General features: G+C 37.7%; 1 long non-coding RNA gene across 1 annotated transcript in view; it reads right to left on the bottom strand.

The window, feature by feature from the left end:
* The window catches only part of LOC130708723 (uncharacterized), a 41,934-nt gene that overhangs the window by 14,329 nt on the left and 4,175 nt on the right, over positions 1 to 23,430 (bottom strand). The gene's annotated exons all lie outside the window — the stretch shown is intronic.

Below are 23,430 nucleotides of genomic sequence, written 5' to 3' on the forward strand. Positions count from 1 at the left end.
CATGTGCTCTGTTTTACCAAATGTTCTGTGTGCTCTTGAAAAGAATTCATACTCTGCAGTTATTTAGTACAATTAACTCATAAGTTAATATGTCAGTTAAGTTCATTAATCATGTTTTTCAAATCATGTATATCCTGACCAAATTTTTTTGTTCTATTTGTTACTAAGAGAAACACATTAAAATTATTTCACTATGATCATAGATTATTTTTGTTTAGTTAATTTTTGCTTAATATATTTAAAAATTATTGTAATAAGTTCTTTCAAATAATTTAGAATTGTTTTAACTTCCTGGTGAATTAAATTTTTAATCAAGATTAAATAACTTTATATCCAGTAATACTTTTTGTCTTTAATTCTACTTTATCTAATAATAATCTAGTTTGTGTATTTTCTTCAACTTTCATCCATTTTTGTACCCCATAGCTAAAATATGTCTCTTGTAAGCTGGGTACAGTAAGGTTTTGTTTCTATCCTGTCTGAAAACTGAATACCTTTCAAGGTATTTAGCTCTTTCATAATTAATATAATTAGTGATGCACTTGAGTTTAAATTTACATTATTATTTTTATTTCTATTTCTGACCTGATATATGTTGTTTTTCCTCTCATTTCTGACCTTTCTGGATTAATTTTTTTAATTTAGATTTTAAGAATTATTCTATTTTCCCACTCTGTTAGTTTGGTAATTATAGGTAATTATGCTACTACTTAGTACTTTTTAAGCAGTTACCCTAAAAATTATAACTTATATCCATAATGTCTCAAATTCTAATGTAATTTAGTAGTTTTACCAATTCCCTGTCAATGCAAGCACCTTTGAACACTTAGACCATTTGCTATCTCCCTATATTTTACACTATTATTTTCATGAATTTTTATTTTCTTTCTTTTATTAACTTCTCAACAAATTACTATTATTCTTGCTTTATACATTCATTATCCCTTAAGATATTATGACCCTTTCCATTGTTCTTTATCCCTTCTTGCATATCCAAGCTGACATCCAAGATTATTGTTTTTCTGCCTGAAGATACCCTTTACTGTTCACCTCCATGTGTGTCAGCTGCTGCTGAATCCTTTCAATTTATATTTGTCTGAAAAATGTCTTCATTCTAACCTCACTTTTCCACTGATATTTCCACTAATGATAGCATTCTGAGTTGGCAGCTACTTGCTTTCATTACTTTGAAGATGTCATTCCATTGTCCTCTAGCTTCCATTGTTTATGTTAAAAAGTCGACTCTTCTCAAGGCACCATTACTGCAGGATTTCAGAGGCCCTTTTTTACTTCCTCTTTCCCCAACATCCAGTTAAATAAATCTTTGCTTTTCATCCTCTTTGACAAAATTCTTAGTGTTGGATCTGTTTTCCTGACTGAATTGTGTCTGATATAGACCAGTTATTTTAAAATTTATATCTAACATCTAACATGTTGGTCATTCTAACATCTGTTGATTGGTTCTTTTGTTTTACTGATAGATTGTGTTGTTTTCTGTATACCTGGTTATTTTTGTTTGAGTGCTGCATACAGTATATGAAAAACTGTAGAGATAGTTTAAGAATCTGCATCCTGCATCCAGCTGTAGGGCTGGCAAACTTTTTCTTTAAAGGCCACACAGTAAATATTATTGACTTTGAAGTCCATGTGATCTTTGTTGCAACTCCTCAACTTTGACGTTGTGGTGTAAAAGCAGCCATAGACAATACATAAATGAATGACCGAGCCTGGCTGTGTTCCAATGAATCTTTATTTAAAAAACAAGCAGTGGGCTGCATTTGGTTTAAAGGCTGTAGTTTGCTGAGCCTTGTTCTAGAGAGGTTTTATTTCTGCTTCTGATAAGTGGATAAGCTAAGACCACCAGCAGTGTGATACTACTTTATTCCAGTCAGGAACTGAGATAATTCAAAACTAGACTTCTGTTCTTGCAAGGACCTGTCTGTATCTAGTTCATCCAAACCTTCAGAGCCTGGGACAGGATTTCTCAACCTTGACACTATTTTGGGCCAGACAATTCTTTTGTAGGTGGGCAATCCTGGTTTTTATCAAATGTTCAGCAGCATCCGTGACCTCTAACCCCTAGGTGCCAGTAGCATGCCTACTCCCAGTTGTGACAACTAAAAATGTCTACAGACTGCCAAAATTTCCCCCAGTTGCAAGCCACTGAGGGTCCCCTTAATGATCAGACTTGAACCCCACTATTTTTTCTCTTAGTGTCCCTAATGCTATGTACCTTGAAAGTTCTGCTTGGGTTCTCAACTATCAGCCACATCTTTAAGAATGGAATGAACATTCTAGTGTAAAAGAACCCCAAAATGCTGGCCCCCTCTCCATTTCCTTCTCCTTGGTCTTGACAAACTCTTATTTTTTTTCCCTTGTAAAGTTCTTCTAGCGTCTATTTCAGATTATTTGTCCAGGTTTAGTAGTCTCTATTACTGTAAGTGGAACTCCCAATACATGATATTTTTAATGGACCTTTTTTTCAAAAAAAACTTACAAATTTAAAGGGATATTATAATTTCACTAATGATATTTAATTTTATCTTTCATTAGATTTAATTGACAGTGATAAATTTGTATATTTTTTAATAGATTTTCAATAGATTTCAGCTATAGTAAACATTAAATTGCATTTAGTAAAAAACTTTTCTATGTACATTAACCAGTTAATTCTAGTTCTCTAACAAACTTAGAATTAAGTAATTCATTTCCATAGGAAAATAGAGACTTATTACATTTCCAAATTGATTTTGAAAAGCCTATGGTATAATTGAATCTTGATATAATTTTTGCTAATCATAATTTAGTACTAAAATAAAACATGCAGATCATTTGAGGGTACTAGATTTTGAAATGGGCAAAAATGATTTAAGTAAAAATTACTAGGAAAAATTAAGCTTTGGTCATTTCCTAGAATGGTGATAATTGAGTTTGTTGAAGAGTTATGTGTTCAATATACCTGATTTTTTAATTAACAACTTGTGTGACTGTGGGTCTATTCATTTAGCCTTTCTGGGACTCAGTTTTATCTTCCATAAAATAAATGTTAGCAAATATTTTTTGAACACATATCATGCAAGGCATTATTCTATATATTTTATATATATTAACTAGAATAATTCTCATAATAACTATATGAGATTAGTACTGTTCTTATACCCACACCTTAGATGAGGAAATGAACTTATATACCTATTATAAATATAAATGCAGTGCTTACATTTGATATAACATGACTGAAGATTAGAATTGGAGTTTTAGCATGATTAATTCCATGTAACATATAGTTACTATTAAATAGCTCCAATTGTATGTAACTTTGTAAAATCTCATAAAATATGTTAAAAATAACATTGTAAAATACCTTGGTCAGTAATATTTTAGATCATCATTGTCCTCAAATGTTTGGATGTGCCCATATATCCCAATGGGCACATCCAAACTACTAACATTCCAAATCCAAAGCTACTAACATTCTCTTATCACTTTTAAGGAAAGATTTAGCCAATCTATGTCAAAGTCATTCTTACATTCTCTTAATCAGACTTGCTTTCCTCCAAACTAGGGCTTTAAAAATAATTTACTATGGTTTGTCATCCTCAGTTGACAACTTCCTGTGGTGCTATGCTTGAGCTTCAGCTAACTACAAAAGGGTAACTTCTTTACCCTAAAAAGGTTAATTTAGGCAATTTTCAAGAATCAGATTGAGAAATTATAAAACCATATTTTTAAAAATTAATTTATTCACTAACAATTGTTACGACACAAATCATAAAAATTATGTCTGTGTTCTGAATGGTTTATATATGTTCATGGTAGAAAATTTAAAAGTGAAAAGTTAACTTTACATCCTATTTCCTTTCTCCAGATATTGAGTCTGTCTCCATAGATTCCATTACATAAGAAATTAGGCAAACATTTGAAAAGAACTCTAGCAAACTAATTTTAAAGGAGAATCTTTCTTATAAACTTCTTACATTATCTTACACATAGTACATGTAGTATTTTTAAGTTAACACATTTATTTTTTGTTTAACAATCACTTGCTCAATGCCTATTAGTTTCAAGATGATGTTTAGACAAGTGGTTTTCAATTTGATATACAATAGATTCAACAGGGAGCTTTTAAAATATATCCTACAATATAGCCAAACCACCTAAGTCAAAATCTAGGAGATAGAGAAGGCAGACAGCAGAAGCAAGAAGAACTACAATCCTGCAGCCTGTGGGAAAAAAACCATATTCACAGAAAGATAGACAAGATGAAAAGGCAGAGGGCTATGTACCAAATGAAGGAACAAGATAAAACCCCAGAAAAACAACTAAGTGAAGTGGAGATAGGCAACCTTCCAGAAAAAGAATTCAGAATAATGATAGTGAAGATGACCCAGGACCTCGGAAAAAGAATGGAGGCAAAGATCAAGAACATGCAAGAAATGTTTAATAAAGACCTAAAAGAATTAAAGAACAAACAAACAGAGATGAACAATACAATAACTGAAATGAAAACTACACTACAAGGAATCAATAGCAGAATAACTGAGGCAGAAGAACGGATAAGTGACCTGGAAAACAGAATGGTGGAATTCACTGCTGTGGAACAGAATAAAGAAAAAAGAAAGAAAAGAAATGAAGACAGCCTAAGAGACCTCTGGGACAACATTAAACACAACAACATTCACATTATAAGGGTCCTAGAAGGAGAAGAGAGAGAGAAAGGACCTGAGAAAATATTTGAAGAGATTATAGTCGAAAACTTCCCTAACATGGAAAAGGAAATAGCCACCAAAGTCCAAGAAGCGCAACAAGTCCCATACAGGATAAACCCAAGGAGAAACATGCCGAGACACATAGTAATCATTTCAAAAACTTAAAGACAAAGAAAGATTATTGAAAGCAGCAAGGGATAAATGAAAAATAACATACAAGGGAACTCCCATAATGTTAACAGCTGATTTCTCGGCAGAAACTCTACAAACCAGAAGGGAGTGGCACAATATATTTCAAGTGATGAAAGGGAAGAACCTAGCGCCAAGATTACTCTCCCTGGCAAGGATTTCATTCAAATTAGATGGGGAAATCAAAAACTTTACAGACAAGCAAAAGCTAAGAGAATTCAGCACCACCAAACCAGCTCTACAACAAATGCTAAAGGAACTTCTCTAAGTGGGAAACAGAAGAGAAGAAAAGGACCTACAAAAACAAACCCATAACAATTAAGAAAATGGTCATAGGAACATACACATCGATAACTACCTTAAACGTGAATGGATTAAATGCTCCAACCAAGAGACACAGGCTCGCTGAATGGATACAAACACAAGACCCATGTATATGCTGTTTACAAGAGACCCACTTCAGACCTAGGGACACATACAGACTGAAAGTGAGGAGATGGAAAAAGATATTCCTTGCAAATGGAAATCAAAAGAAAGCTGGAGTAGCAATACTCATATCAGATAAAATAGATTTTAAAATAAACAATGTTACAAGAGACAAGGAAGGACACTACATAATGATCAAGGGATGAATCCAAGAAGAAGATACAACAATTATAAACATATATGCACCCAACATAGGAGCACCTCAATACATAAGGCAACTGCTAACAGCTCTAAAAGAGGAAATCAACAGTAACACATTATAGTGAGGGACTGTAACACCTCACTTACACCAATGGACAGATCATCCAGACAGAAAATGAATAAGGAAACACAAGCTTTAAATGACAAAATAGACCAGATAGATTTAATTGATATTTATAGGACATTCCATCCAAAAACAGCAGATTACACTTTCTTCTCAAGTGTGCATGGAACATTCTCCAGGATAGATCACATCTTGGGTCACAAATCAAGCCTCGGTAAATTTAAGAAAATTGAAATCATATCAAGCATCTTTTCTGACCACAACATTGTGAGTTTAGAAATGAATTACAGGGAAAAAAACATTAAAAAACACAAACACATGGAGGCTAAACAATACGTTATTAAATAACCAAGAGATCACTGAAGAAATCAAAGTGGAAATCAAAAAATACCTAGAGACAAATGGTAATGAAAACATGACGATCCAAAACCTATGGGATGCAGCAAAAGCAGTTCTAAGAGGGAAGTTTATAGCTATACAAGCCTACCTCAAGAAACAAGAAAAATATCAAATAAACAATCTAATCTTACACCTAAAGGAACTAGAGAAAGAAGAACAAACAAAACCCAAAGTTAGTACAAGGAAAGAAATCATAAAGATCAGAGCAGAAATAAATGAAATAGAGAAAAAACAATAGCAAAGATCAATAAAACTAAAAGCTGGTTCTTTGAAGAGATAAACAAAATTGATAAACCATTAGCCAGAATCATCAAGAAAAAGAGGGAGAGGACTCAAATCAATAAAATTAGAAATGAAAAAGGAGAAGTTACAACAGACACTGCAGAAATACAAAGCATGCTAAGAGACTACTACAAGCAACTCTATGCCAATAAAATGGACAACCTGGAAGAAATGGACAAATTCTTAGAGAGGTATAACCTTCCAAGACTGAACCAGGAAGAAACAGAAAATATGAACAGACCAATCACAAGTGATCAAATTGAAACTGTGATGAAAAATCTTCCAACAAACAGAAGTCCAGGACCAGATGGCTTCACAGGTAAATTCTATCAAACATTTAGAGAAGAGCTAACACCCATCCTTCTCAAACTCTTCCAAAAAATTGCAGAGGAAGGAACACTCCCAAACTCATTCTATGTGGCCACCATCACCGTGATACCAAAACCAGACAAAGACACTAGAAAAAAAGAAAATTACAGACCAATATCACTGATGAATATAGATGCAAAAATCCTCAACAAAATACTAACAAACAGAATCCAACAACACATTAAAAGGATCATACACCATGATCAAGTGGGATTTATCCCAGGGATGCAAGGATTCTCCAATATACGCAAATCAATCAATGTGATATACCATATTAACAAATTGAAGAATAAAAACCATATGATCATCTCAATAGATGCAGAAAAAGCTTTTCACAAAATTCAACACCCATTAATGATAAAAACTCTCCAGAAAGTGGGCATAGAGGGAACCTACCTCAACATAATAAAGGCCATATACGACAAATCCACAGCAAACATCATTCTCAATGGTGAAAAACTGAAAGCATTTCCACTAAGATCAGGAACAAGACAAGGATGTCCACTCTCACCACTATTATTCAACATAGTTTTGGAAGTCCTAGCCACAGCAATCAGAGAAGAAAAAGAAATAAAAGGAATACAAATTGGAAAAGAAGAAGTAAAACTGTCACTGTTTGCAGATGACATGATACTATACATAGACAATCCTAAAAATGCCACCAGAAAACTACTAGAGCTAATCAATGAATTTGGTAAAGTTGCAGGATACAAAACTAATGCACAGAAATCTCTTGCATTCCTAGACACTAATGATGAAAAATCTGAAAGAGAAGTTAAGGAAACACTCCCATTTACCATTGCAACAAAAAGAATAAAATACCTAGGAATAAACCTACCTAAGGAGGTAAAAGACCTGTACTCAGAAAACTATAAGACACAGATGAAAGAAATCCAAGATGACACACACAGATGAAGAGATATACCATGTTCTTGGATTGGAAGAATCAATATTGTGAAAATGACTATACGACCCAAAGCAATCTACAGATTCAATGCAATCCCTATCAAATTACCAATGGCATTTTTTATGGAACTAGAACAAATCATCTTAAAATTTGTATGGCGACACAAAAGACCCCGAATAGCCAAAGCAGTCTTGAGGGAAAAAAACGGAGCTGGAGGAATCAGACTCTCTGACTTCAGACTATACTACAAAGCTACAGTCATCAAGACAATAGGGTACTGGCACAAAAACAGAAATATAGATCAATGGAACAAGATAGAAAGCCCAGAGATAAACCCACACACCTATCGTCAACTAATCTACGACAAAGGAGGCAAGGATATACAATGGAGAAAAGACAGTCTCTTCAATAAGTGGTGCTGGGAAAACTGGACAGCTACATGTAAAACAATGCAATTAGAACACTCCCTAACACCACACACAAAAATAAACTCAAAATGGATTCGAGACCTAAATATAAGCCCGGACACTATAAAACTCTTAGAGGAAAACATAGGAAGAACACTCTTTGACATAAATCACAGCAAGATGTTTTTTGATCCACCTCCTAGAATAATGGAAATAAAAACAGAAATAAACAAATGGGACCTAATAAAACTTCAAAGCTTTTGCACAGCAAAGGAAACCATAAACAAGATGAAAAGACAACCCTCAGAATGGGAGAAAATATTTGCAAATGAATTAATGGACAAAGGATTAATCTACACAATATATAAACAGCTCATGTAGCTCAGTATTAAAGAAACAAACAACCCAATCCAAAAATGAGCAGAAGATCTAAATAGACATTTCTCCAAAGAAGACATACAGATGGCCAAGAAGCACATGAAAAGCTGCTCAACATCACTAATTATTAGAGAAATGCAAAACTACAATAAGTTATCACCTCACACCAGTTAGAATGGGCATCATCAGAAAATCTACAAACAACAAATGCTGGAGAGGGTGTGGAGAAAAGGGAACCCTCTTGCACTGTTGGTGGGAATGTAAATTGATACAGCCACTATGGAGAACAGTATGGAGGTTCCTTAAAAAACTAAAAATAGAATTACCATATGACCCAGCAATCCCACTCCTGGGCATATACCCAGAGAAAACCATAATTTAAAAAGACACATGCACCCCAATGTTCATTGCAGCACTATTTACAATCGCCAGGTCATGGAAGCAACCTAAATGCCCATTGACAGATGAATGGATAAAGAAATTGTGGTACATATGTACAATGGAATATTACTCAGCCATAAAAAGGAATGAAATTGAGTCATTTGTTGAGACGTGGATGGATCTAGAGACTGTCATACAGAGTGAAGTCAGAAAGAGAAAAACAAATATTGTATATTAACGCATGTATGTGGAACCTAGAAAAATGGTACAGATGAACCGGTTTGTAGGGCAGAAGTTGAGACACAGATGTAGAGAACAAACATATGGACTCCAAGGGGGGAAAACCGCGGTGAGGTGGGGATGGCGGTGTGCTGAATTGGGTGATTGGGATTGACATGTATACACTGATGTGTATAAAATTGATGACTAATAAGAACCTGCTGTATAAAAAAAAAAAAATGTAGGAGATAGGCTGTCCAGGCATCAGATTACATTTTCTCTTTTAAAACTCTGCAGTGGATTCCAGTAGGCACTGGATTAAACATCGTACCCCACACTGTGAGACACACAATGATAGGTTCAGAACCAGCTCTTTTCTCCAGTTGCTAATACCCAAGTGTGTGAAATACCCATAGTGTATTGTAAATGTTTAAAAACTGGCTATCTGAACAGAAAGCCTTAATTTGTAGCATTTGCTGATTTTCATGGTGTAAATACTTTCATCATGGCCAATTTCAAGCTAAAAACATGACTCATTGAATGCAGAGCTGGGAAGAGATGTGAAAATGAACAGCATTATACAGTATTTCTACCACACAAAGATAACAGACATAAATACCTCAACAGCATAGATAATAACAAAATATGGTAAAACAATTAGGGAATATGAGTTTTGACTATTTGTTGCTTAGATTTTTAATATAATTTGTTTAATTGTAAGTTATGTTAATATTTAATAATGGCTCTGTTTAACAACCAGCTTACAAAACCTTTCAAAGTTTAAAAATTAGTTCTTACTCTGACATACATCACAGCAAGATCCTTTTTGACCCACCTCCTAGAGAAATGGAAATAAAAACAAAAATAAACAAAGGGGACCTAATGAAACTTAAAATCTTTTGCACAGCAAAGGAAAGCATAAACAAGACGAAAAGACAGCCCTCAGAATGGGAGAAAATATTTGCAAATGAAGCAACTGACAAAGGATTAATCTCCAAAATATACAGGCAACCCATGCAGCTCAGTATCAAAAAAACAAACAACCCAATCCAAAAATGGGCAGAAGACCTAAATAGACATTTCTCCAAAGAAGATATACAGACAGCCAACAAACACATGAAAGAATGCTCAACATCACCAATTATTAGAGAAATGCAAATCAAAACTACAATGGGGTATCACCTCACACCAGTCAGAATGGCCATCATCAAAAAACCTACAAACAATAAATGCTGGAGAGGGTATGGAGAAAAGGGAACCGTTCTTGCACTGTTGGTGGGAATGTAAATTGATACAACCACTATGGAGAACAGTATGGAGGTTCCTTAAAAAACTAAAAATAGAACTACCATATGACTCAGCAATCCCACTCCTGGGCATATACCTTGAGAAAACCATAATTCAAAAAGAGTCATGTACCACAATGTTCCTTGCAGCACTATTTACAATAGCCAGGTCATGGAAGCAACCTAAGTGTCCATCGACAGATGAATGGATAAAGAAGATGTGGCACATATATACAATGGAATATTACTCTGCCATAAAAAGAAAAGAAATTGAGTTATTTGTAGTGAGGAGGATGGACCTAGAGACTGTCATACAGAGTGAAGTAAGTCAGAAAGAGAAAAACAAATACCATATGCTAACACATATGTATGGAATCCAAAAAAAAAAAAAGGTTCTGAAGAACCTAGGGACAGGACAGGAATAAAGACACAGACGTAGAGAATGGACTTGAGGACACGGAGAGGGGGAAGGGTAAGCTGGGACGAAGTGAGAGAGTGGCATGGACATATACACACTACCAAATGTAAAATAGATAGCTAGTGGGAAGCAGCCGCATAGCACAGGGAGATCAGCTCGGTGCTTTGTGACCACCTAGAGGGATGGGATAGGGAGGGTGGGAGGGAGACACAAGAGGGAGGAGATGTGGGGATATATGTATATGTATAGCTGATTCACTTTGTTATACAGCAGAAACTAACACACCATTGTGAAGCAATTATACTCCAATAAAGACGTTAAAAAAAAAAAAAAAAGCTCTACAAATAACAAATGCTGAGAGGGTGTAGAGAGAAGGGAACACTCCTACACTGTTGGTGGGAATGTAAGTTGGTACAGCCACTACAGAAAACAGTATGGAATTCCTCAGAAAACTAAAAATAGAATTACCATATGATCCAGCAATCCCACTTCTGGGAATATACCCAGATAAAATTGTAATTCAAAAAGATACATGTACCCCTATGTTCATAGCAGCACTGTAAAAAAAAAAAAAAAAATTCTTGAGCGCCTGTACAAACCACTGCCTCTAATACATTATGATATGTGAACTACAATACAATACCGGAAAAAAATAAACACTATTGAAGCTTATTTTCTCCTTTGTTCCTGAAAGCCACTTAGTGGAGGTGGTGGAGGGCATATTATACCCTTTTGACTGATGAGGATATCAAGTTTCACAGAGATTTCAATTTGTCCCCTCCTGAGTAAGCCACAGAGCTGAACCGGACCACCATCATCTGTCTCCCATTCACTGTCTCACCCACACACCTTTTTAGAATCATCTTAGAAAGAAGGAAAATGAATTGGGGGACTTTTTTTCAGAAGATTTTAATTATTGATGTACCTATATTTAAAACTTGTCCAAGCGACACCTTACTGATCATTGAAGTGATTTCCTTTTAAAGATGAAGTTTAGAATAACATTTCACACAGAAGCTCTCTGCACCATCAACTAATATTCACTAGGCACTTACTTTGTACTCTGCTAGTGATGTGAAGATGGCCAGAGGAATGTAAGTTTTGCTTCCTACACTCAAGGAGCCTTCAATCTTATATATCGAATTACTATGTTGTATGCCTGAAACTAACATAACACCGTAAATCAACTATACTTCAATTTTTAAAAATCCAGCGGAACTTTGTTCTTGTGCCCCTCCATGAATGTGACTCAGCTAACTTCCTCATGTCTGTTCTCGTGTATGTGCATGTCTACTTCAGCTTCTCTCCCAACCTCTTTATTCTAGGCTCTGAACTTCCAGTTCTGTTCCATTTCTTTTTTTTTTTTTTTTTTTTTTTTTTAAATTTATTTATTTTATTTATTTATTTTTGGCTGCGTTGGGTCTTCGCTGCTGCGTGCGGGCCCTCTCCAGTTGCGGCGAGCGGGGGCCACTCCTCACCGCGGTGCGCAGGCTTCTCATTGCGGTGGCTTCTCTTATTGTGGAGCACGGGCTCTAGGCGCATGGGCTTCAGCAGTTGCGGCACTTGGGCTCAGCAGTTGTGGCTCACAGGCTCTAGAGCGCAGGCTCAGTAGTTGTGGCGCACGAGCTTAGTTGCTCCGCGGCACGCGGGATCCTCCCGGACCAGGGCCCGAACCCGTGTCCCCTGCACTGGCAGGCGGACTCTTAACCACTGCGCCACCAGGGAAGCCCCATTCTGTTCCATTTCTGAGAAGACTTTGGATTGGCTAGTTGATAACGGAAAGCTTTGGCCACTGTCAGGGCTTTAGATCGGCTGCCCTTGGTTGAGCTCTGACAGCAGATTCTATTCCCTCACTGACCTTCGTAGCAGAGATGATGGCAGAGCTTTCTCCTTACCTTGGCAGGCAGGCAGGTATGATTGACATATCTAGCTCAGATAGAATAATTACAGAAATGCAAAAAGAAAGGTGCGAGATTTCCGATGTTGAAAGTTCAGCCAGTGGTTGCATTAGATCGGAACACATGGCCATTCAGAGCAACCAATTACTTGCCTGACACCACATAGTAACTTAACGTGAAACTCCAAAACTCCAGTGTATGCAAAAGCATCAAACCACTTTTATTATTTTAGTAACAAAGTTGCTTCTAAAAAACAATCTTTATACTAATATACTGCCTTCGTAAAGATTCCCAAAATTCCCTTTCTGTTTTATGAGTTTTATATCTCTTTGCTTTCTTGCTCAGTGGCTATTTTGTGTTTTAAAGTGTGAGCTCAAAAAGTCGAGAACATAGTTTGGCTCAATTTCATTTATTGTTCACCGTCGTTCCACATCACAGTGAAAGCCAATGGATGATTCTTTCCTGCCTTTTTAAAAAAATCATATCTGAAGATGCCTACAGCTTTCATAACTTTTTCCAAAAAGACTTTCCCTAAAGGAAACTGGGAGGTTTGATTTTATGTTATTTAGGTCATTTAATCAGAAAGCAAATAATCTGTCTTTGATCATGCCCTTGCCAGAAGATCCCTAACTCATTAGTGTGCTATTAATGAGGCTGGATTTTAAAGCAGGTGTTGTTAAGTGCAATCAGAGCAGCTTTATTAAGCCGCAAATTGTCTTGCGATGACAAAGGAAGTCAGATTGGTCCATGCTCAGTTAACCTTTGTCTATATGCATGACTTGGCTGATTAAACAGCAATTGATAATGACCTTCAGTCTGGCAAAGCTGGAAAAAGGTGATGCCTGATGCTGGCGTTCATTGTATGTGATGTGAGTGACAGGCAGGCAATCTCTTTAATTTAGAAATCTATAATGCAATTTCGGAATTAACTAATATCACAGTGCAATGAGCAACTAATTTATGTGTATTAAACTGATATTTTGATGTGTGTGTTATTTCAGAGGAGAAGCATTATTGCAAAGAGAGAGAGTTAACATCAAGTCAAAGTAGTTTTGACTAGCCATGCTTAGTAGCTAGAGAAAGAAGACTGTGCAAGATAAAGGACAGTTGTTTTTCGGAGATTATTAATTTATTTAACAAGCATACTGGGCTCCTAATATGTTGAAGACCCTGGCCTGGTGAATTAAACACAGGAGCTGCATCTCAGGAGCTCACAATGGGGTGATAGACAGGAACATTAATTTTATTACAATTTATTCAGTGCAACAGCAGTTTATCATTAGCACGTGAAAAGAATGCTGTCATTCTCAGAACCCCAACTGACTCCAAAATGTGGAGGGAGAATCAGGGCCGTGGGCGAAATTGTAATTTATTGAGTGCCTATTATATGCTAGGTACTTTGTTCACGTTACCCCTCTGAATCCATGTAACGATTCTTAGGTAAATATGTAATTTCATAGATGAGAAAACAGTTCATTCTGTTGCCCAAGGTCAGTCAAGTTGTAAGCAAGTAGCACAGCCAGGAGCTGTTTGTCTCTGAAACCCACAGCATTCTGGGGAAACACTCAAGATAAATGGAAATAAGAGTCAACAGCAAATTATGTACCATTTGTGGTGTGTGTGTGTGCGTGTGTGGTTCGAGTTTCCTTGTTGCCTGGTTTGGGAAACATAATACATGGGTCACATTGTTTTGAAATCAGTATTAAACAATAGCTTCTGTCTCGTGGTTTTGTAAATTTCCCTGTATTTTTTGCAAGTTCATCTTCATGAACGGACGTGTAATGGCTTCACCATTTGTCACAGCATACATCCTTTGCATTAAGAAGGCTTTACAAAGTATACCCTACTAAAATATAAACAGTCCAGAGATGGTTGTAACTTGAAATTTTGCTAAAACTTACACTGCCCAGCTTGGGGTTAAGGACATTTTTTTCTGGGGTGTGTTAAGATGCGTGCCAAGAAAAAAGTCTAACCAGGCTCAAATAGGTTTGTTTAACTGTTAAACAAAATTAGAGAGGTTTCTTTCTTACTGCAGGACCTTTCAGAGCCTTTAATATGCTAACAGGTATTGTGACTTTCCAAGGATAGGATTTGGTATCCGGGCATTTCCCAAGTTTTCTTGACCATGAGGCTCTTTGTTCTTTGAGCACCAATTAACACTCACAAGGGTTAGTGTGTGCAGAACAGAGGGAGCCCCTGCTTTATAAAAAATTAGCAGCCAAGTAACAGCATAGAGAAGGCAGAGAAGAGAAAGATGAAAGAACATTAATACAGGAAATATGAAAGTTCAATGATTGAGTTATCTTTTTCACAACTTTGCAAGAACTTGTTGTGAGCATTTAAATGCTGGAAAAATTTTAGTGAATGGTATGATCACTTCTGACGTAAATATAAATGATATCTAAATTGCCTAAACCAAACATCAATTGTTACTATAAATATTGGTTGAGTTTCTCTGAGTCCTACATCTCCTGAATAACATTTGAATGAGCTATTCATTTTGAGATTATATAAAGGTAATCAAAGGATTATTAGGGCAAGAGGAACATGGGACCTTGAAATAAACTGTGTAAACTTACTAAGAATTGACTAAGACCCATAAAAGTACAAATTATTTGCAGCTCTATTAGCTGTTGTGTTCTACGTCAACCCTGGTTCCACTTGTAGAATCACCTCTCAGAAGCATATTTTTAAAACTCCAACCTCCAAGAACAAAATCTCTGATGTGCGGTCAGGGTCAGCTGTCAATCATTCCCCACCAGGGTAATATCTCTTTGGTCCTGTCCAGGGTCCTCCAGTTTTGTTTTGTTTTTTTTTTTTAACATCCTTACTGGAGTATAATTGCTTTACAATGGTGTGTTAGTTTCTGCTGTATAACAAAGTGAATCAGTTATACCACTTTTTGTCTCTGCTCTACAACATTCTGTTTCTGCCTCACGTTCATCCCACTGGTTGCTTCCTGCTATCATTGCTAGGAAACCAGTTAACATCAGGTATTAAAACTCTCCATCTGCAAGGGCAAAATGTTAAATTACAGGTTGTCTCTGCCACTCCAAGTCCATTTGCTGTATTATAATTGTTATTGCTATAACAATTATAATACACTATAATATAGTGTTATTGCTATAGTGCTTAGAGCAATGCACTATATTGCTATAGTGCATATATAGTGCTATATATGTTCTTGTCCCATTACTGCATTGATGCGAGTATCACAGTGACTGTGGGAGCCTTGAATTCCCCTTGAAGCTGCTGGAATCTTTCCAAGCATGCACTATAATAGTTTCATTGCCTGGAAATGGCTTCGGCTCACAGGGAAAGAAGGCTGCTTGGAAGATTGTCTGAGAATTGTCATATTTAAGAAGGAACTAAGTTCACTTGCCACCAATTCATAATTATTTTTTTCTGTTTAAACATTTTCCAGACTTCCTTAGAAGACCACTTAGTTCTACCCACTTTAAAGAATCCTATTTCCTTCTATTTAATCTGTCACTTTTGCAGCAAGTATATCCCAAAATAACAGATGATAAAAATTGCAGTGAGGCCACATGTTCGGCTCAATGACAATCTCAATTGACTTCCAAATACAGGCTGGTGAGCAGCAAATAGATGGTGATGGTGCCTGGTCATTCGGCCTCCTGATGAAACAGGCCTGGGATGTGACCCAGATGCCAAGTTTTGTAGGACAGAGCAGGAGTTATTCCAGTTTTCCTTCAAGGTCGTTCATTTCCTTCTCAGATAATGAACAGGTTTGAATAAGGATTATTTTACAGGTTGAGCAATCACAGATTGTGACTTGGATAGATGAAAATTATTTGGAGGAAGAGGATAAGAAAAGCACATTCTGGCTGATAGATGTTTCAATTTTCCTGAGAAAAGAAATGCATTTACCAGATCATAATCATTTTGGTAAATTACATTTCAATGCTGAGTCATCTGCACAGCAGAGAGGTGGTACTTGCCCCTTTGAAAGATAAATTACACAGCTGTATTATCCAAATCTTTGTATTAAAAATGGCTTGAGAGGAACTGTGAAAGGAACTTAAGGCATGCAGGAACTTCGAGATTTTGCAGTTATCTTTTGTTTTTGTTTTTGTTATTTTTGGCTGCATTGGGTCTTCATTGCTACACGCGGGCTTCCTCTAGTTGTGGAGAGCGGGGGGTGGGCTACTCTTCGTTGCGGTGCGCTGGCTCCTCATTGCAGTGGTTTCTCTTGTTGCGGAGCACAGGCTCTAGGTGTGCGGGCTTCAGTAGTTGTGGCTCGCAGGCTCAGTAGTTGTGGCTCACAGGCTCTAGGGCATTGTGGCTCAGTAGTTGTGGTGCACAGGCTTAGTTGCTCCGCGGCATGTGGGATCTTCCTGGACCAGGGCTCGAACCCATGTCCCCTGCATTGGCAGCGGATTCTTAACCACTGCGCCACCAGGGAAGCCCTGCAGTTATCTTTTAAAAAGGAAAATGAGGGCTTCCCTGGTGGCGCAGTGGTTGAGAGTCTGCCTGCCAATGCAGGGGACACGGGTTCGAGCCCTGGTCTGGGAGGATCCCACATGCCGCGGAGCAACTGGGCCCGTGAGCCACAATTACTGAGCCTGCGCGTCTGGAGCCTGTGCTCTGCAACAAGAGAGGCCGCGATAATGAGAGGCCCGCGCACCGCGATGAAGAGTGGCCCCCACTTGCTGCAACTGGAGAAAGCCCTCGCACAGAAACGAAGACCCAGCACAGCCATAAATTAATTAATTAATTAATTTAAAAAACCCAAAAGTTAAAAAACAAAAACAAAAACAAAAAAACAATTAAAAAAAAAAAAAAAAAAAGGAAAATGAGTCCAAATATCTTAGGAAAAACCTCCAGGAAATATTTGCACGGGAAGTACCATTGCTGTAAATGACTGCCTTGTTTTAGCCTTCCCAAAATTTGTGCATGTGACCGTCAGATGGATAAAAAGGATGCCAGGGCTTCCCTGGTGGTGCAGTGGTTGAGAATCTGCCTGCCGATGCAGGGGACACGGGTTCGAGCCCTGCTCTGGGAAGATCCCACATGCCGTACAGCAACTGGGCCCGTGAGCCACAACTACTGAGCCTGCACGTCTGGAGCTTGTGCTCCACAAGAGAGGCCGCAACAGTGAGAGGCCCATGCACCGCGATGAAGAGTGGCCCCCGCTTGCCGCAACTAGAGAAAGCCCTTGCACAGAAATGAAGACCCAACACAGCCAAAAATAAATAAATAAATAAATAAAAATAAATAAAAGGAACTCCTTTAAAAAAAAAAAAAAAAAAAGGATGCCAAGTGCAAGATGGCATCTCTGAGACTCATTCAGTTGAATTGAATAAAATTACAACTATTTTGCTGCTTAAGTCTATTCATCCTCTTTATCAGTTTTTTCACTTAACAGTCACGTGAGAAGCAGTGTGATACTAGGATGGTGGTTCTCAGTGTGGTTCCCAGACCAGCAGCATCAGCATCATCTGGGAACTCGTTAGAAAAGTGAATGCTGGGACTCTATCCACACCAGCTGAATAAGAAAATACGGTGGTGGACCCCAGAGATCTGCTAGAACAGACACTCCCTCTGGTCCTAATCCATGCTATAGCTAGAGAACTTTCCTATGCAGAAGCTCTCTGAAATTAGGGAACTGCAATTCACAAAACCAGCTGGGTGAGCATAAACGAATCCTCCAACTTCTCTGAAGTTAATTTCTTATCAGCAAATTGAGAAGTGTGGGTTACATAATTTCTGATTGTGTAATTCTACATTATTGCTCACACATTAATATTGAAATTCCTGCATAGCAGCACTATTTACAGTAGCCATGACATGGAGGCAACCTAAATATCCATTGACAGATGAACGGATAAAGAAGATGTGGTATACGTACACAATGGGATATTACTCAGCTGTTAAAAAGAATGAAATAATGTCATTTGCAGCTACATGGGTGGACCTAGAGATTATCATACTAAGTGAAGTAAGTCAGACAGAGAAAGACAAATATCATATGATATCACTTATATGTGGAATCTTAAAAAATGATACTGATGAACTTATTTGCAAAACAGAAATTGACTCACAGACAGAAAACAAACTTATGGTTACCAAAAGGGAAAGGGGGGAGGGATAAATTGGGAATCTGGGAATAATGGATACACACTGCTATATATAAAATAGATCTACGATAAGGACCTATCATATAGTACAGGGAACTATAATATCTTGTAATAACCTATAATAGAAAATAATATGAAAAAGGATATATGTATGTATAACTGAATCACTTTGCTGTACACCTGAAACATTCATTGTAAATCAACTATACTTCAATAAAAAAAAATTAAAATTCTACCATAATAGCTCAGTGTTGAAAGTTTAGGTTCTGAAGACAGAAAGCCATGATTTCAAATCCCTACCCTACCCTAATAGCTGTATCTTCCTTCTTGTGTTAAGCCTCTCAGAGCCTTTGTTTCCTCATCTGTAAACTGCAGGTGATAATAGCGCTCAAGTCATAGATTTTTGAGAGTTAAATGAGATAATGCACGTAGAGTGCTCAGCATGGTAGTTGACATGTAAGGGCTCAATTAAGGATGATTATTGTTATTTGGAAGAAGAGCTCTGAAGAAAGACGCTCAATTTTCAAAATCATAGAATTAGACAAAGGACTTCCATTGGAAGCCCTCTGAGTAAAGACTGCACATATCAGAACAAATGGGCAAGTTTGCTTCAGTTACTTATGACTAACTGATTCATGCTATTAAAAAATTAATCAGCACTCAAGACTTCCATTCTTCTATGGGGGAAAAATGTGCACTTTCCTCACATTATTTGGTTAAACTGCAATTATTTTAAAACATGGAGAAAGAGGTGGTGAGATTCGGGTGGAACAATGAGATGCTAATATAATGATGGTGGGTTTTTTTTCTGAACAGCTTTATTTTAGTTTGGTCCAAAAAACAAAACACAATTGTTTGTGCTGTATTTGCAAACAATCAACAAGGAAATCATGCATTAATTGTTCCGATGAAAGCATGATGCTTCTCCTATTTATCTATGTTTATCGCGGCACCAGACGGTCTGATTGGGAAAGCGCTTCGAAGAAGGAGAGCCCAGGAAGCAGGCGCTAATAGATGCCTCTTTAATGTGAGGTGTTCAGTATCAGACAGGCTTTTGTTGACCTTGTTCCTACACACAATGAGTATGTGTGGAGAGCTGTGTGGAGTAGCGCCTGGGCCTCTGTTTTAGTTCTTAATTTCTTTCACAGCATCAAAAGGCTTCCCTATTTAAAAGCTTTTCTTTTTCTTTTACTCCTGAGCCTCTGCAATTGAGGCAGAACTGCAATCTACCAGCAGCGGCCTTTGTTCTGGCCTTTCAGGAGGCTGGGGAACAGTGTGAGTCCTTCCTAATTAGCCCGCGGACCAATGAAATCCTCCGCCAAGCCAGGAGAGGCTGCAATCCCACAGCCCAAGTGGCAGAAAAGGGGGGAAAGGCCTCTTTAATTAAGGCCCAACAAAACCGGGTAAAAAATGGTATTTTGCTCTCTACAAATGTCTTTTTTTTAAATCCCTGTAAATGCTGGCACATGCACATGCTTTTAAATTGTGCCTTCACTTGTGCCAATGGGCTGACGGTCTGCTTTGGCTAAAGACTGCAGAAATTTTGGCTCATAAACATGTGGGACCCAGCAGCCTGAGGCCGTGTCTGTGTTTGCATTTCACGAGAGGCCCAGGCTGTGCTAGAGACAATGAGCTGATCATCAGGAGAAGGTCTCCACTTATAAAATGATGTGAACAGCCACACCTTACACGCTTGGCACTTAGGATGTTCACAAATGTCATTACCCTGCTGATGCCACATATGTATTGATGTATTAGTCCCTTCTGTTACCTGTCTCTCTTTTATGCATTGCAAACTTAGTGCATTTATTTTTTCTTTGGTGACCCCTTCATGACTCAGTATGTTTAGGTTTAGAAGCTGGTTTTGAATGTGCCACTATGCACGATCATTCTGGTCCACCTCTTAGATATGGCCTAACTTTACCTTACCATATGTATGCGAATGACTAGGTTTTGCTCCTTTATTTTCGAACTAAAAATACTTTCCCCAATTTTAAAAATTATAAACATTCATCGTAAAGAAGAAATTTAATGCAAATAATCATAAGAAATGTTATTTATTTGTATTTTCTATTTTTTTATTGACACTTAGTTGATTTACTATATTATTGAATAGTTTCGGGTGTACAGCATAGTGATTCAGTGTTTTTATAGCTTATACTCCATTAAAAGTTATTACAAAATAATGGCTATAATTCCCTGTGCTGTACAATATATCCCTGTTGCTTATCTATTTTGTACATAATATCTCTTAATTGCGTACCTCTATTTTGCCCCTCCTCCCTTCCCTCTACTCACTGGTAACTACTAGTTTGTTTTCTATATCCATGAGTCTGTTTCTGTTTTGCTGTATACATTTGTTTGTTTATTTATTATTTAACTTCCACTTATAAGTGGTATCAAACAGTATTTGTCTTTCTCTGTCTGACTTATTTCCCTAAGTGTGATATTCCCTAGGTCCATCCACGGTGTTGCAAATGGCAGAATTTCACTCTTTTTATGGCTGAGTAATATTTCATTGTGTATATATACCACATTTTCTTCATCCATTCATCTATTGATGGACACTTGGGTGGCTTCTATATCTTGGCAATTGTAAATAGTGCTGCTATGAATATTGGCATGCAGGTATCTCTTTGAATTCCTGCTTTTGTTTTTTCCAGATATAGACCCAGGAGTGAAATTTCTGGGTCATATGGTAGTTCTAGTTTTAGTTTTTTGAGGAAACTTCATACTGTTTTCCACAGTGGCTGCACCAATGTACACTCTCACCAACAGTGCAAGAGGGTTCCCTTTTCTCCAATATTTGTTATTTGTAGAATTTTTCTTCATATGACCATCTCATGAATGAAAGTGTGACAATTAAATGCACTGTAAGCCCGTAGAGGTGTTCCTCTAAGTGATGAAGCTGATTTTGGCAAATTCATGACTCTTGATGATCCAAGGAGCAGCAGCACCGTGTAAGGAGAATGTAGAGTTTTAGAAGTGTGGAGTGGGGGCTTCCCTGGTGGCGCAGTGGTTGAGAGTCTGCCTGCCAATGCAGGGGACGCGGGTTCGAGCCCTGGTCTGGGAAGATCCCACATGCCGCGGAGCAACTGGGCCCGTGAGCCACAACTACTGAGCCTGCGCGTCTGGAGCCTGTGCTCCGCAACAAGAGAGGCCGCGATAGTGAGAGGCCCGTGCACCGCGATGAAGAGTGGCCCCCGCTTGCCGCAACTAGAGAAAGCCCTCGCACAGAAATGAAGACCCAACACAGCCATAAATAAATAAATAAATAAATAAAATTTTTTTAAAAAAAGTATTAAGTGGAGTCTGAGGTGAGGTTTGAACATCCACAGAAAGATAGCAAGCAGGCAGGGGGAAATGTGGTTGACAGCTTGGGAGTGATGCTCAGGGCAAAGCTGTACAAAGTAGGACCCGTGCACCTGAGGGAACACCTGGAGCTGTTGGCATGGGTGAGGGGACACCGAGAAAACCACCCTGGTGTTCACCTATATCCAGAGGTAAAAAGAAGAAGAGCGTTCGAGAGAAGTCTTGGGGGCAGTGCTCAAAGAAGGAGGAAAACCCAGATTCTACAGCACAGTGGGAAGACGTGGGGAGAATGTTACAAGAGGGTGAGGGGGGCTGTGTGAAAGGAGGCCGCCCACAATGGGCCTGGCGAGGCACTGGGTATAATCATGCAGTGACACACTTTCACACGCATGAACTTACTGAATTCTCCCAGTTACCCTATGAAGCTCACTTGGGAAAAACAGGGTAAATTTCGATCATTCACCCACAATCATGCACCTCATAAGTGGCGGAACTGTCCAGATGAGATCGGTCTGACTCCAAGGCCCATGTTAACAGTGTTAAATTCATGTACAGAAATTCATAGAAAATAAGTGAAAGGCGAGAAAAGAAGTCAATTTTGAGACCACTGGGATCTTTGAATGATAGCTGTTTCAGTCAGAAGAAACAGAGGTTTAAGGGAAAAAAAGTGATAAGGAAATGGAACCAATCATTATAGGTAACTTATTCGTAAAAGATGGCAATGCAAGGAAAAAGCTGTGTGTCCTTATCAACAAGAACAATTGACTGTCTTTTAATTATTTCAAAACAATTCAGAAAGGTCTTGGAAATAAAGAGTCCATTGTGGGAGGGGGTGATTTCTTGAGGTTCAATTCAATAATCAATTTAATCTTTATCTAAATCTAAAGGATGTTACTCTTTTAGCATTAGTTTGTCTGTCTTAATATTGTTAAAAGATAAACCGAGGCACATTAAGATTTATGAGTTTATTTGCACTAACATAGATTGGAACTGGACAGCGCCAAACTGCAAGTGATAGGGGGCGCTCTGCTGGAAGGAGCATAGGAGCAGATGCAAAAGTGAAGTAAGGAAATTATGTGGTTGGCTATAGCTTAAGCAGTTGCCTTATTTGGGAAAGCCTAGTTGTCCGTTTGGAATTGGTTGTTTTCAAGTTTCAACTTCTTAACCTTGAGGCATTTATAGGAATTGACTCTGGCTTAGATTTCGCTGGTTTACTCAGCTGCCAAGGCATTAGAGCCGCCTCAGTCTTATGGCCTCCTTGTTTAATTACTTTAACAATGTTTAATGGTTCTTCCCTTCCTGATTTCCCTTTTTGTAGTACAATGAGCAACTCACTTTCTTTCCTCTAACCATCATGTTCTTATTAATTCAAATATTAACCATAAGAGCCTCTTCTTGAAGTCATTTAAAACTTTTACCGTATT

This window comes from Balaenoptera acutorostrata, chromosome 8 (assembly GCF_949987535.1).
Source record: "Balaenoptera acutorostrata chromosome 8, mBalAcu1.1, whole genome shotgun sequence".
Taxonomy (NCBI): Eukaryota; Metazoa; Chordata; class Mammalia; order Artiodactyla; family Balaenopteridae; genus Balaenoptera; species Balaenoptera acutorostrata.